General features: G+C 39.6%; 1 protein-coding gene across 10 annotated transcripts in view; it reads right to left on the bottom strand.

Annotated features, from left to right (window-relative positions):
• Positions 1–15,473, bottom strand: part of srrm3 (serine/arginine repetitive matrix 3) — a 779,036-nt gene that overhangs the window by 494,425 nt on the left and 269,138 nt on the right. For 9 of the 10 annotated variants that reach the window (XR_011963284.1, XM_072589350.1, XM_072589341.1 and 6 more), the window contains one exon: positions 5,472–5,548. The gene's annotated coding sequence lies outside the window, so the exon portion shown is untranslated. The remainder of the gene's footprint in view (positions 1–5,471; positions 5,549–15,473) is intronic. The other variant, XM_072589346.1, reaches the window with a different exon arrangement.

The raw sequence follows: 15,473 nt of genomic DNA, 5'->3' as shown, positions 1-15,473 counted from the left end.
ATAGGCATCATGGGTGGAAGACTGTCAATTTTACTTAATATTTCACAGAGCGAGTTGGGGTATTAGTGAGTTTAGCTGCCTTAGAAGTAAATAAATCTGCAGGCTAGGATGAGATGTACCCTAGACTGTTGAGGGAAGCAAGGGAGGAAATATCAATGGACCCTGACAGTAATTTTTAAAACCTCTATGTCTGTATACTGCCAAATGACTGGAAAACTACTCACATTATTCAAATATTATAAAAGGTTGGAAGGGATAATCCAAGAAATTACAGGCCAATCAGTCTAACTTTGACAGTGACACATTAATAGAAATAATTCTCAGGATGGGGGTGGGGGGAAGAGACAATGTATCAAAACTCAGAGAGACACAAATTAATCAGGGATAGTCAGCATGGATTTGTTTGATAAATTTGATAAAATTTTTGAGGAGGTGGCCAGGAGAGTTGATGAGGGTTGCTGATGTGATCTGGCAAGGTTATTGCTAACTTCCCTCAAGAAAGGAAGAGGCCATGGGATCCAAGGAAAACTGGCAGCTGGGATCTAAAGTTTTGGTTGAGAGTCAAGAAGCCGAGTATGAAAGGGGATACAGTTCGTGACTGGAAGTTTGTTTCCATTGGGGTTACACAGGGTTCAGTACTGGGGCCTTTGTTGTTTGTTGTGTAGATTATTGATTTAGACTGAAATGTAGGTGTTATGATCAAGAATTCAAGGATGACACAAAAATTGATAGGGTGTTAAACAGTGAGGAGGATAGCCATAAACTGTAGGAGCACATCAACAGATGCGTCAGCTGGGCAGGGCAGTGGAAGATGGGATTCAACCTGAACATGTGAGAAGTAATGCACTTGGGGAGGACGAACAAGGCCATGGATTAAACTATGATTGATAAAACTCTGAAAAGTATTGAAGATTAGCAAAACATTGATGTGCATATCCATAGATCCCTGAGGCAGCTGGGCAGGTAGATAACCTGGTCAAAAGGCTCATGGGGTACTTAGGCAGAAGATGAGGCTTTCTAACCACAAGGCATCAATGCTGACTTCACTAGTTTCCAAATCTCTCCTCCCCCCATCTTATCCTAGATCCAATCCTCCAACTCAGCACTGCCCTCTTGACCTGTCCCACCTGTTCATCTTCCTTCCCATCTATCCGATCCACCCTCCCCACTGACCTATCACAATCACCCCACCTCTACATCCACCTATTGTCTTCCCAACTACCTACCCTCCAGCCCCAGCCCCACCCCCCTACTCCCCACATTTCTGATGAAGGACTTATATGCCTGACTCTCTTGCTTCTCAGATGCTGCCTGTCCTGCTGCGTTTTTCCAGTGCCACACTTTTCGAATCAGACTCTCCTGTATCTGCAGTCCTCATGTTCTCTCATGGGGTATTTGCCATATTAGCTGAGGCATAGAATACAACAGCAAGGTAGTTGTGATGAAGCTGCTGGTTAGGCCACATGCAGTTCTGATCACCATGTTATAGGAAAGATGTTATGATGCTGGAAAGATGTTATGATGCTAGAAAGAGTACAGATGCGATTTGCAGAATGAGCCCTGGATTTGAGCCATGAAAAAAAATTGGATAGACTGGGGTTATTTTCCTTGGAGAAGTGAAGTTTTAGCAAGTACCTGAAAGAGGTGGATAAGATTATAAGGGGCACAGATAGGGTGATTGAAAAGGCACTCTTCTATGTGAGCATAGGGGAGCAATAACAGGGGGCTGCAGAGTCAGATTTAAAATGAGAAGTAGAATGTTAAGACAAGGATTGAAGTCAAACTTGTTCACTCGTAAGGTAGTTGAGTCAGAAAGTCTCATAACATTTAAACAGTATTTATATATTTGTCTGTGATGCCATAACCCCAGAGCTATGGACCAAAAGCTGGAGAATGAGATTGGTATTGTCAAATCTGAGGTGACTGGTGTGAACACAATGGGCCTTTGACTAAGCTGTAAATATCTATGAGTCTATGGGCTGAATCTTACCTGTTTTTGGCTAAGTCCAAGTTACGTCAGGTTTCTTAAAGAGATTTCTGCCATGAGGCCTAACCTAACCCACCCTTATGTTACCCTTCATTTTCAATTCTGGCCCCTTCCTACCACCATCTTGCTCTTCCCATTAGCAGGAAGAATCTAAAGGTGTTGGAATTGGGAAGATAGCAGCATGATTCTCTAACAGGGACCTGGAAGCCCTGATCAAGGGGTGATGTAATGGAGAGGAATCCTTTTCCTGGAGGTCTGGCAGAGGAGGCCATGACATCACACCCTGGCAACCTGGTCCAGAGTCACCACCCAGGTCAGTGTCATCTTCACAGTCTGGAGGAACAACCTGCAGTGCCATTAGAATGTCAATGACGTTTTCCACTGTGCCAGGGAAGGTATCATACTCTTGTCTGAGACCTCACATTCACTCATTCTCTTTTATTACACCCACCTTCATGGTCTCTCACTCTCACTATTGCCTGCAGCATCAGCTTTCACTCAGTGTCATCATCCCACCCCTGACAACACCAATCCTGGATGGCCTCTGCACTGCCTACTCTCATTCTCTCTCTGAATACCTCACCACCTTTCTCACACCTGCACCAGCACTAAAAGCCATGCCCATCCACTTTCATCTCACTCAATCCCTCTCTTTCTCTCATTACAAGGGAAAATAGCCCAAACGGGGCATATACAGCTGGAAAGGGTGAAAGTGTACTGGATATTAGGCTCCTCATCCATTACAAGGAGAGAATCCTGGCCCTCACAGGAGGAGACAGGACTCTCCAGCGGGATACCGAGACATTCACGTCCTGCCAAGTCAGAAAGGATCATTTTTCCTAATGCCGTAACTCTCACACTAACCCATCAGTTCATGTTATTAATTGCACACTGCTTCTAACCACTGGCCATAATGCTCTCCCTCTCTTTTCACTTGCAAGTACCACTAGCCAGCCCACAATCTCCACAGTGCTATATTACAGCACTAGATATTTAACACTTAAAAGAGTTTGGAATTCAAAAGCTAGTACTCAATTTCGCCTGAAATCTGGCTCACACACAGGATGGTCTTTGTCCATTGTTCCCAACCTATTGTTTGAGAAATAAAAGGTAAATTATAGGTAATTCTCTTATCACACAGTATAGCAAATTTCTTCAAATAAAGTCAATTAAGTGATCACGCAGCTGGAAGACTGTTTGTTAACTTAAAACAATTTCACAGGTAGAGATGATAGGTTAGAAAAATCCAGTGAAGCAACAATTCAGAAAAAATCCACCCAATGTAAAGTATGACACTGATGTCACAAAGGTATGCACTTACTCAGTCATCATCTCCCAAGATCTTGTACACAAATTCATTCCCTGGAGCTAGTTTCCACAAGCTGTTTGATTAAAAGGCTCAGATTTAACGGATCTCATCTGAACTGATCCTATTTGGGTCAGTTCAATTTTTTGAGCAAGACTTGAAGGAGTCCCCAGTGTCCAATTATCTCCATTTCTCTTCTGCAGTAAATTCAATTTTGCAATATATTCAGAACCAGCGATCTTGCAGTTTATTTTATTTTAATTGAAATGCATTTCTTTAAAAATAGATTACATTATACAGCAGCATATTTTAATACATCAATTATTTTCAGTACTGTTAATTGGAATTACAAAATGCTACCAGTAGTATATTCATGTGCTCCAGCTTTCCAAAAGCAAACTATATGTTGACCTAGATCTATAGCAAAGAAAATATTTTATTTATTTGAATTGTACAAATGGATTTGAATGCTTTGGAGGGGGATGCATCCTGCTACTAATTTTCCCATTTGTCACTGGTATTTTGAGGTGAAATTATTGACAGGAGAAATTTCTCCACTATTCTGATTTTCACCTTTCTTTCAGCCAAGGACAATTTCCAGTCCTACAAACTCACTTGTTGCAAAGTCAGCCAATATAGGTGATCTGCCCTTAGTTCTCATTTTCACTGGAACAAAAAGCAGGCATGAATGTAAAGATGCAAAATGACAACAATGAGAAAACCTGCAAACTTGGAAATGCTGGTCTGTTCTGAAGAAAGGCCAATGGGCTCAAAAAGTTAACTCTGGTTTCTCTCCACAGGGGCTGCTAGACCTGCTGAGTTTTTCCAGTTATTTCTATTTTAGATTTCCAGCATTGCAGTTCTTTGTTTTGTTTTATTTTAAATGTATCTTCCCTGTAGCAATACTGTAAATTTATATCTCTGCAAAGCTTTATTTAATTTTACATCTCAAAACATAAATAGTAATCAATACAGTATCACAACATTTTATATGCTGGTTAAGTTCATTCTTGATACAATAACTTACATTGCTTTGTTCCTTTTTTTAAAACATAGAAACAAAATGCATCAGAGATTTATAAATAGGTTGCCAAAGGAAAGAACAAGATATTAGATGGGGTTATCTGAGACTCAGACGAACAAATGAATTTCTACTAGGATCTAAAAGGTGATGAGTGCAGCCAAGGAGGAAATTCTATAGTAGGGCACCAATGGTAGGTGGCAGGTGCATGCACCACAGTCAAAGTTACTCCCTACACTCTCAATAGATAATCATTGCAGTGCATATTTAGTACAGTCCCTACCTCTTAAATACCATGTCCAAAACAGATCATCACTCACACAGCTATAATACCCATTTTGCATAAATGTCAATTTCAGAGTTGTCAGGTATTGAAACTCAAGTGCACTGTTTATTTCAGGTAGAATCAACTGTGTTTGCTCACTTGTTTGTACTTCATCAAATGTATTGAATACAAGAACAAACATTAGTAAAAATGTAATAGAACTTTGTCAAGGTTCAATTACTATTTGAGTATTTAAATCTTTGCAATCTATCTAAATATTGCAGGATACAGTTGGTACTTAGCACTGACAAAATTAAATAAAGCAGAAAGTCAGTGTGAGAACTAAGAACTGAGAACAGAATGAGCATTTGTTATATAGTAACAGTATTATAGTAATTAAGTGGTCATATGTATTTGAGATAAATTGTGTTAGGGATTGTATCTGAATTTTGATTTATATAAGATACTCTAATAGCTATTGCAGCATGGATAAGTAGATCTCCCCACTTAAACTGATACTTAACTAACTTACTGTCATTGAGCACATTTTGATAGTTCTCAATATGACCTCCACTTTAGATCGGTTGCTTTGAGGATTTTCTGAAATGTAAACATAGGCAGGGATCCACCTGCAAATACCAAAACATTCTCAGTGACCCTGAATCTTAAGGACAGTATCTGCCATCCAACCAGATATTTACATTGAATATGTTTATCAGTTAATAACTGTAGCATTATTCATAATTGAAAAAATACATATATTTGCGTTAAACATCAATGTCACACTGGTATATGATCTTCGGGTACAGAAACCCTGGCTTTGGACTCTACATTATGGATGCAGGCAGGACCACCACGAATCTGGGTGAAAAAAACTAAAAGGGAGTCTTACCTTCCAAAAGTGAACCTTCCTGTACAGCAGTCCTTTAGCAGCAGTAGCATCAACTAGAGGTTATACTTCATTCTATCCTGAGAAAGAATGAATTGGAGAAAAAATAGGTTTACATAAGAATAGCAAATATATGAAAAACATATATGCAGGGCATTCATTGTACGCAAATCAGTTCAATATCTAAATTACTTTGAATTCTAAAAGCTAATGAGCCAATGTAAGTTGCTCGCTTAATGCTTTTATACTTCTATTGCAAACCTATAATTTTCCAATCAATCTATCAGGAGGAACAATTGCATAAAATTTTAATGTACAGACACAGAACTTTGGCCCAATTTGCCCTGACCATTCTTTGTGCAATACCTGAAATTTCTCCAACCTTACTAGCATACACTGTACTTCTTTCTCTTTCATGCTCAGAAATATAGAAAGAGAGAGATTTGCAGCAGCAAGTGAGCCAGTGGTCTGTCCACCAGTCATCTGTACTAGTCTTCGCTTTGGTAATGAGGACATCTTTTTGACCTTTGTATTGAATGATGACCAAAGTTGCCTCTAAACTGCACAGCTACACTGCAGCTTCACGCAGGTCTCAGAGGTCGGCGCAGCCAGTAAGAAAATTAGAGGGAATGCTGATATTGTTGATTTTTTTTTTAAAAAATGAAGAACTGCAGTTGCTGGAAATCTGAAACAAAATCAAAATTGCTAGAAAACCTCAGCAGGTCTGGCAGCATATGCAGAAAGAAAAACAGAGTTAACATTTCACGTCCAGAAACCCTTGTTCAGAACTTCAGTTTCTCTCTCCACAGATGTTGCCAGACCTGCTAGGTTTTTCCAGCACTTTCTGATGACATAATTGATCATGCGCCAATGCTTTGATTTTATATGTCTCCAGGAAGTCTTGAACATGTCTTTTTGGCAGAACAGTGTGTTATCGATAACCAGCTGGTATTACGCACATTTGGTGAACAAGAAAATCCCGTTGAAGATGCAATTCCCAACTTCTTCTTTTTCAATAGCTCCTTTCCTACTGTGGTGAGATTTGAACCCAAGACCACTCACATTCAAATTCACGATATAACCCCAAAGGAGTATATATAATTTAATCATTCCATTCAGAAAAAAACAGTCCCAGAACAGATGGGACTGGAATCTGGATCTTCTGGCAGGTTCCATCATTTGCATTGCTAAGACATGTATGGGATATTTTCACGTTCTACCACAAGATCCTGCCAATTTAAGTATCTGCCAATGCCTTTAAGTTCTGTCTCTTGTTGCTCAGCTAATTTTATAACCAGTTCAAAATTTTCACTTTAATCCCACGAGTTTCAACATTACTAACTAAATATGTAATAGGGACTTTATCAAATGCCTTCTGGATGTCTATTTAGATTACATTATCCAGAGTATTCCAGCTAGTATTTTAGTCATCTTTTCAAAATTTAATCAGGTTGTCAGGCATAACTGACCTTTACAAATCAACACTGACTCTCTGATGAAAATTTTCAAGATTTTCAGTCACTCTAATAATTTATATTATTTTCCAATAAAAGATGTTAAGCTATCTCTTTTATAATTCTCTGGCTCTCCACTCTCACCCTTCTTAAGTAGAACCCCATAAAGGTATACAGTACTCGGTCAAATTCAAGGTATTTTCTGTTCAGGAATGTTATTACATTGCTGTGGAGCAAGTGGGGCTTAAGCCCGAGCCTCCTGGCTCAAAGCTAGGGATGCTACCAACTGCACCCCAAGAACCCTAAAACAAAGGTGAGATCATTTCTAATCAACTTGCTCAGGCACATTATTATACCCTTTTGGAGTGAGCAGGACTTGAAGCCACGCCTCTTTGTCTAGAGTAAGGGACACTACCACTATGCTGCAAGACCTCTTTGGTCAAATTCTAACTATATATCAAGGGCATTCATCAGCTCTGGACTAGCTGTTTTGTCCATGATTAAATGAAGTTTACAATGAGATTGGGAGGTAAGTGGTCCTGACAGAACCCAAATTGAGCATCAAGGAGCAGATTAATGTTTATTAGTACCACTTGATAGCAGCATCAATGATACCTTTCATCCTTTTACTGATGATTGAGAGTAGACTGATGTGATAGAAAATGGCCCGCGGTTGAATGTGGACTGCCTCTTTTGTAAACTGAAAATACCTGTGGAGGTAGATGGCAACATTGTTGCTGTTCTGGAACAGGTTATTGAGTGGTATGGGACTGTTGTGGCACAGTGGGGAGACCCAGATTCATGTCCCACAACTCCAGAAGCGTGTAATAATATCTTTGAACAGGTTGATTAGAAAATATTATCTAATAGTATAACTCCTCATAGAGCACAAGGTCATTGAGATATTGTCAGGGTCCCTAGCCATTGCTGTATTTAGTGGGCACAACCATTCCTTCAATATCACATGGAATGAATGATATTGAATGGACACTGGCTTCTGTGATGCTGAAGACTTTGAATGCCAGGATGAATCATTTACTCAACAATTCCAGCTGAAGGTAGATGTGAATGCTTTCTTATGATTGCAGCTGATGGCAACATTGTACAACTCAGATCCCAGAGAGAAACCAGGACTTAATAAACCATAGGTTTTGTTTTTCCAATTTGATTACCATGATGGTCAGTCACGAAACATACTTAAGAGAAAGTACAAATGTACTTTTATTAGATGGTTATAACACAAAAGGATAAAATATGCACTACACTGTACTAGTTGGAACAGTCATATTACAAATATCACAGAGAAAGATTCAATACTTTTACCCTCTGCAGTACTCTTTCAAATGTTTGAAACTTCTTTATCCTTTAAAGTTTAATTTCTTTTTGTCAAAGTTTTACATTCACCAATTCACTATTTCTTTATTCAGTGTCGTTCTCAAGACTCTTAAGCAAACTGCTAAAACAGCTCACTTATATCATAACCTGAGTTCCTTAAATTCCTCTTCCACAGCCTTCTGTTTCTAAAGCTTTTCTCTTAAAGATATTAAGCTGTTTAGGACTTCTTTTCCTCTGCCCTAACTATTTTACAGAACACTAAACTGCACTTCTGATGTAACAGGCCTTTCTTTCTCTGAATGACCTGCTTCTCTTACATGAAGAAACATGCACACTCTCTGACCTTCTGGATGGTTCAGTCTCTGATACCGTGTGTCATAGACACCTTGCTGCTGCGCAAAAGCCTAATATTCTTTTTCCACTAACCTTGTTTCTAACCGGTCTTCACCTCAAGGGTTAAAAAGCCTCACTTTCATGCATGCAAATTATCTCTAAACACTCCAGCAACACCCACAGAACTCATAAATTAAACTAAAATTATGGGTGGAAACACATAGTCATCTGAGTGACGTGGGCTATTATGAAAGTTTGGCAGAACCAGACAAAGAAAGCCTGGGAACAACTCACTCAATCTTTTATTACTTTGACCAGCAACGTGGTGAGTCTCTTGCTAGGTAATAGTGAGTTGCTAATTCAGGGATTATTGATTGTTATCTGCCTTATAAACAGTCTTAAGTATTTAACTAATATTCAACTTCATATCTTACTGAAATTATTAAACAAGCTAAATGCAGAGAACTGTCAACCTGAAAATCAAAGAAGGTTCACAGCAAATTCAGATTGTCACTTGTTCCTAAGGACCTCTATGTTGGACACTGAGCATCAATATGTCAGGGAGCAATCCATCCGCACTGGTCACACACACCCCGCATGAATATTGGCATCTAGTATGTGCTAGCCGCTAAGAACCAGTTGTCAGTAAATGCCAGTTATATTGAGTTTATTGGTGGACTTTTCACTGCAAGATCCAGTGGGTTTCAGCACTGACATCTGCTTCTAATAAGACACTTATTAAAATCACATCAACTTAATTTCAAAACCACACAGCAGCTGTCCTCATCCACGTCTTCACTCTTCAGGCTGAGGAGCTCCCTGTGTAGTCTCCTTTCTTTTTACTACGAGTATGTTTCATATGAAAAGGTACCTTTAATAGATAGTGTTTTCTAATTTCTTTGAGAGCAAAATGTGCAATTAGCTGCACTGAGTTTCTATCTCTACGGCAGTTGCTCCCTGACCAATTTTCAAAAGGTCCGCATTTCATACACCCCAAACATCAGATCATTGGTTCGATGTTGGCAAAAAAATAAATTCAAACTTCATTGGGCTTTAGTATCCAGTGGCACAATTTAAACTGATTGGTTAAATTCAAATTGTTGTCAAAACAGCAACCAAAACTCAGTTGTCCATTTCACAGCCAAATGTTATGTATTTTCGATTTTCCAGTACACTCTGGGACTGTCGTCTCGTCATATACAGAGGTGCTTTGAATCTCTCAGTTCAGAACAGCATTCTGTCTCTCTTAAAGGTACAGTACATACCTTCAACTTCATAACAATTACCATCTAGTTATTGTTGCAGGAAGACATAATATTATATGACATACTATATTACATATTGTAATGTGCAGTTTGACTTATATGTATCTTGTGAAAGGTGTAAAAAAATTATGAGAATGTAGAATCAATATCATAACGTTCCTCTTTTCAACAAAATTACATCTGTAACTATAAATGCAGACTTCTATCCATACTAACGTGTAATATTATTTTCAAAAGTTAATAGTAGAGGGCAGGTGAGACACCAGGCTCAAGGTTTGTCTATAATGCCTAATACTCTTGATCTGGTCCTGGGAAGAAAAAGGTTCCTTAGTTTTGGGCCTTCGCAGCTGAAGACATAATTGCCAATGGTCTAGTGAGGAAAGTTAGAAATGCACAAAAGGCCAAGGTAGGGGAGATGGCTGAGATGTTGGAGTGTTGAAGGGCTACAGGAGATTATTTAGACAGGGTGCCCCAAGGAGACTCTTCTCCATTGGCTCCAGGAAAAGTAAGAACTTTAGATGCAAACATATAAAGTTCTTCTCCTGCTAGCTAGTTATTTTGTTTTTCAAATCTTCATATTCTTTGTATCTTTGTTCTGAAGAAGGGTCACTTGACCTGAAATATTAACACTTTTGTCTCCACAGATGCTGCTGAGTTTCTCCAGCAATTTCTGTTTTTTGTTTATTTTGGAGCTCCCACATTTATAGTTTTTGTTATATCTTTGTATTTTATTGCCTTCACTGATATTAACCCCCAACCCCCTGTCTCCACTGCTGTTCCTCACTTTCCTATCATACCCACTGAATTTTGAATAAGATCACACTAAACTTTACAGTTGGACTTACAATGTAATAAAACTCACAAGTATTGCCACTGGGCATCAGTTGTTGTTAGATGTCACATATAAAACAAAATCTGGGAAACAACAAAAGCATCTGCTTTAGAACTAGGATCAGAAAAGACCTGTACTGTATGTAATGTGCGAAGCTTACTGCAAAGTTTTCATCACATCAAAAGACCAGCAATTCAAATGGTTTTATCCACTATACTTTGCTTTGCATACTGTAAGTCAATTTGCTTCAAAAGGTCATACAATTTTAAAATCCTTTGAAGTCAGTTAATAGACACTGGAGTGCCCGTGATTTATTGTGGAATTAATGAAACTCAAAAATCTTTTTTTTCCCCTAAAGAAGCATGAACATAAATATCATGCGAGAATTTGTGCTGTTAAAATGTCTTTTATAGCTTTCACCTGGAATTTTGCAGTTTTACACATAATGGATAAGCTGATCCTAGTCTAGATGTTCCAAATCTTTCATTTTGTGTTCCACAATCAAGTTATTTTAAATCCTGAGTTACTATAAATTAAAATACTGGACTGTAACACTGTGATAATGTCATTTTAAAATAATTCCAAAATGAATAAATCGATGCATGAGTTCTTCATCTTTCCAGCAGGATAACTTTTACTTTTTCAAATAATAGTGTGAAAGCTGATGGAAAACGTAATCTTTCAGAATGAGTATTTGTCTCAATGCTCCTACTAACAGAAGTGCACACATCTAATTTCTCAAACGGTAAATTAAGTCCCAGACAAGTGCTGTTGCATGCAAAAGCAAAATATCTCTATTTCTGTCCACTATTTTATTACATTTTTGTTGGAAGATACATGATTGCATATATTCTTTGAGTGGGGAAGTTATGATTAATTTCTGCATCATTTTTTGTTGTCACATCAGAATCATTTTAATGGATTTTATGCATAGCACATGCAAACAACAGCATTATTTATGGACAGATTCGGCTCATAGCTGCTGGATTTTATAAGAGTAAGAAATTATTTGACAGAAATATAGAAGATATTTTATTTTGTGTTTCACTTGTAAGAGAGTCAAGAATGAGGGGTCACTATTTAGAAATAAAGGGTTGTTCATTTAAGACTAGAGACAAAGAGAGATTTGTTCTCACGGGTTTCTGAGTCTTTGTAAATCATCCTCAAAAGGTGGCAATAGTAGAGTCTTTGAATATTTTTAAGGCAGACTAGATTCTTGACCAGCAAGGAACTGAATGGGTGTCAGGGTTAAGGGGAAATTAGAGCAACTGTGATCTTCTTGAGTCGCTGAGCAGGTTCAAGGGGCTCAAGTAGTTTGCTCCTAATTCTTATATTTGTATGTTGTGATCAATATTCCCAAAATGACCAAATTTACACAATGAGGCCATCTCTCACAAAACAAATAAGAAATTATGAGCAAGATCTCACTTATTGTAATAATCACATAGAATGCTGGAGAAACTCAACAGGTCTGGAGGCATTAATGGAGAGAGAAACAAAATTAACGTTTTGAGTCCTGTATGACTCTTCAAAAGTTCCAAAAGCTAGAAAATACATTTTTAGTTAGAGACAAAAAAACTGCAGATGCTGGAATCTAAGGTAGACAACCAGGAGGCTGGAAGAATACAGCAAGCCAGGCAGCATCAGGAGGTGGAGAAGTTAATGTTTCAGGTGTAACCCTTCTTCAGAACTGGGGTTGGGTGTAAGGGGAGCTGCAAATAAAGGTGGGGGGGGGGGGAATGAGTGAGGATGGGAGGCGCAAGGTGGTGGGGTAGGGATAGGTGAACACAGGTAGAGGGTTCGGCCTGGTTGGCTAATGGAATGAATCCAGTTGGTAGCTGAAAGGAAGGGTCAATCAGAGGGATGGAAGGGATGGGGAGAGGCTGGGAAGGGAGGTTATTTGAAATCAGAGAACTCACTCTTGAGTCTTCCAGGCTGTAGGCTGCCCAGGCCGAAGATGAAGTGTTGTTCCTCCAATGTGTGGTCTAATTCGCTGTGGCAATGCAGGAGGCCAAGGTTAGTCATGTCAGAGAAGGAATGGGCGGTGACTGAGAATTCAGGTTAACACCTGCGGGCCCAGCTGAGATGCTCAGCGAAACATGCCCTGAGTTTACATTTGGTTTCCCTGGTGTAGAGAAGACCACATTAGGAGCACTGGATACAGTAAACTAGGCTGGAGGAGAGGCAGGTGAACCAATTTACTGTACCTGGTGCTCTCAATGTGGACTTCCCTACATCAGGGAGACCAAATGTAAACTCGGCACATTTCACCGAGCATCTCAGCCTGGCTTGCGGGGCTGACCTGTCCTCCCAGTCACCACCCATTTTAATTTCCCTTCCCATTCCTCTCCAACATGATCATCCTCGGCCTCCTCCATTGTCACAGTGAATCAGACCTCAAATTGGAGGAACAACACCTCATCTGCCTGGGCAGCCCACAGCCGGAGGACTCAACATCGAGTTCTCCAATTCCAAATAACCTCCCTTCCCCTCCCCGACTCCCTTCCCAGCCCTTCCCTTCTATTCCTCTGATCGACCCTTCCTTCCAGTCACCAACCGGATTTATTCCTCCCAACAACCAACCAGGTCATATCCTCTACCTGCGTTTACCTATTCCCATCTCCCCAACTGCTATACCCTCCCCATTTATCTGCAGCTCCCCTTAAACCCAGCCCGAGTCCTGAAGAAAGGTTACTTCTCCACCTCCTGATGCTTCCTGGCTCGCTGTGTTCTTTCAGCCTCTTGCTTGTCTACATAGAAAAGACATTTTAACAGGATACATTCCATTACAATATTTATGTTCATGTTTTAGGGGAAAAGAAATTGAATTTTGAGATGCCAGGTGGCATTTTGTTCACTGTGACTACCTCCCTCAGAACCAGCACCAATGGCAAAACCAGGAGCAATAGCAGATTGTCACGGAAACCGAGGAGCACCCAGCTCAAGGAGAGGTAGAAATGCATGGTCCCTCAAGATGTGTGGAACTTCCAGAGTCTTTTGGTCCTGACACAATTTCCTGGGGATGAGCGGGTTTTGAGAAGATTTGTAGCTCAGGTTGTGGTTTTGGATGTAGATTTGCTCGCTGAGCTGCAAGGTTCATTTCCAGACGTTCCGTTACCTTATTAGGTAATGTTTTCAGTGAGCCTCAGGTGAAGCAATGCTGAAAATTCCTGCTTTCTATTTATATGTTTGGGTTTCTTTGGGTTGGTGATGTCATTTCCTGTGGTAATGTTAGTTCCTGTGGTGAAGTCACTTCCGGTTCATTTTCTCAGGATGAGTGTTGTGCAGTACGAACCATGCTCCATATGTCCCAGGACACTGTGACGGACATTTAGCAGATACTAGAACAGATCATTAGGGAGGACTGGGAGGCCTTCCTCTCCTAGTAGCTGTGAAGGTGATAGCTGCTTTGAACTTCTATGTGACTGTCTCCTTCCAGGGAGCAGTGACTGAGCCAAATGGGATCTCTCAGTCATATTTCCAAAATTCATCAGGACAAGGACCAATACCATCCATGCGAGATCATGATAGTTCATTTTATTTCCCCATGACAAGTACAATGCTGCAGCCCAGACAATACGAGCCAGGAACAGACTTCCCCCCCCCCCCCCCACCCCGGTGCAGATTCTTACTGACCATACACATATGGCAGTGAAAGGGATGTTTCACAATGCTGAGGAATTCATCATTAGGAAAGTTTTCGATTACATCAATATTCAGGTGGTCTATGATCACTGTTACCACTTCCTGGAGATGTGTGCCCACTTACCCTGGCATCTGCCTAACAACTTGGAAATCAGAAACAATACAGGACAAATATCCAACAGTCATTGTTTTGCAATGCACCTGCAATGAAAAAGTAAAGCTTTCAAACTTACTACCACGCTATTGCTTTTGTAAATGTTTGGATTTTCAGATCAAGTTATTGTCAATTCAGTTTGCAGCTAGAGTACCATAATGACAGTCAGCTAATATGTAAAAAACGTCATAACATTCAGATAGTATTTGTTGACATATTTAAGTACCTAAAACAGGTAATTCCAACAGCAGAATATGCTTGTTCAGAGGCAGCCCTACTGACGCATGTTAGTTGGCAAGCAGCACCAAATACTCTATTCTGCCAATTCTTCCTATCTTTCGAAATATGCATACGATACATAATAACTATAAAGCATACTCTAATAATTACAAAATATAACTGCTGTATTACATAGTTACATCCTGATAAATATATAAAATGACTTTGCCAAGAAATAGTTTACTTGGACTACAGCTTATTTAAAACTGTAGATAAAGGTTCCCCTGAGCCTTTTGTGAGCTTTCCCTGTAAATAACTGGAAGGAGTCAGTAATAATGCCAGCACATAAATTCTTCTGAGGATGCCTAGTTTGGGTGCTGCCAAAACCACTCAGCTCAAGACGTCAGCTCAGACTTGACTTAAAAAAAACACATAAATAAAGTATTGCATTTCCTTAATACCTTTTGTAACCTCAAAACATCCCAAAGCATTTTATAGCCAGTTAAGTAGCTTGATGCATAGCAAATTCAGTAGCCAATTTGTACAAAGCAGAATCTCACAAACAGCAATGGGATTAATAACGAAAACTTGATGTAGTGACATTGCTCTCAGGTTAAATATGACAGGGAAGAATAATCCCATGCCTTGTCAAGTAACACAATGGGATCTTTCACATCCATCTGATAGATCAAGGACCTATTTAGTATTGTGTCTGAGAAGTGGTCCTTCAGCTAGTGAAGCAGTTTAACAAGAGCATCACCAGTGCCA

Source organism: Chiloscyllium punctatum, chromosome 19, assembly GCF_047496795.1.
Source record: "Chiloscyllium punctatum isolate Juve2018m chromosome 19, sChiPun1.3, whole genome shotgun sequence".
Classification (NCBI taxonomy): domain Eukaryota; kingdom Metazoa; phylum Chordata; class Chondrichthyes; order Orectolobiformes; family Hemiscylliidae; genus Chiloscyllium; species Chiloscyllium punctatum.
This window is presented reverse-complemented; position numbering and strand designations above follow the sequence as displayed.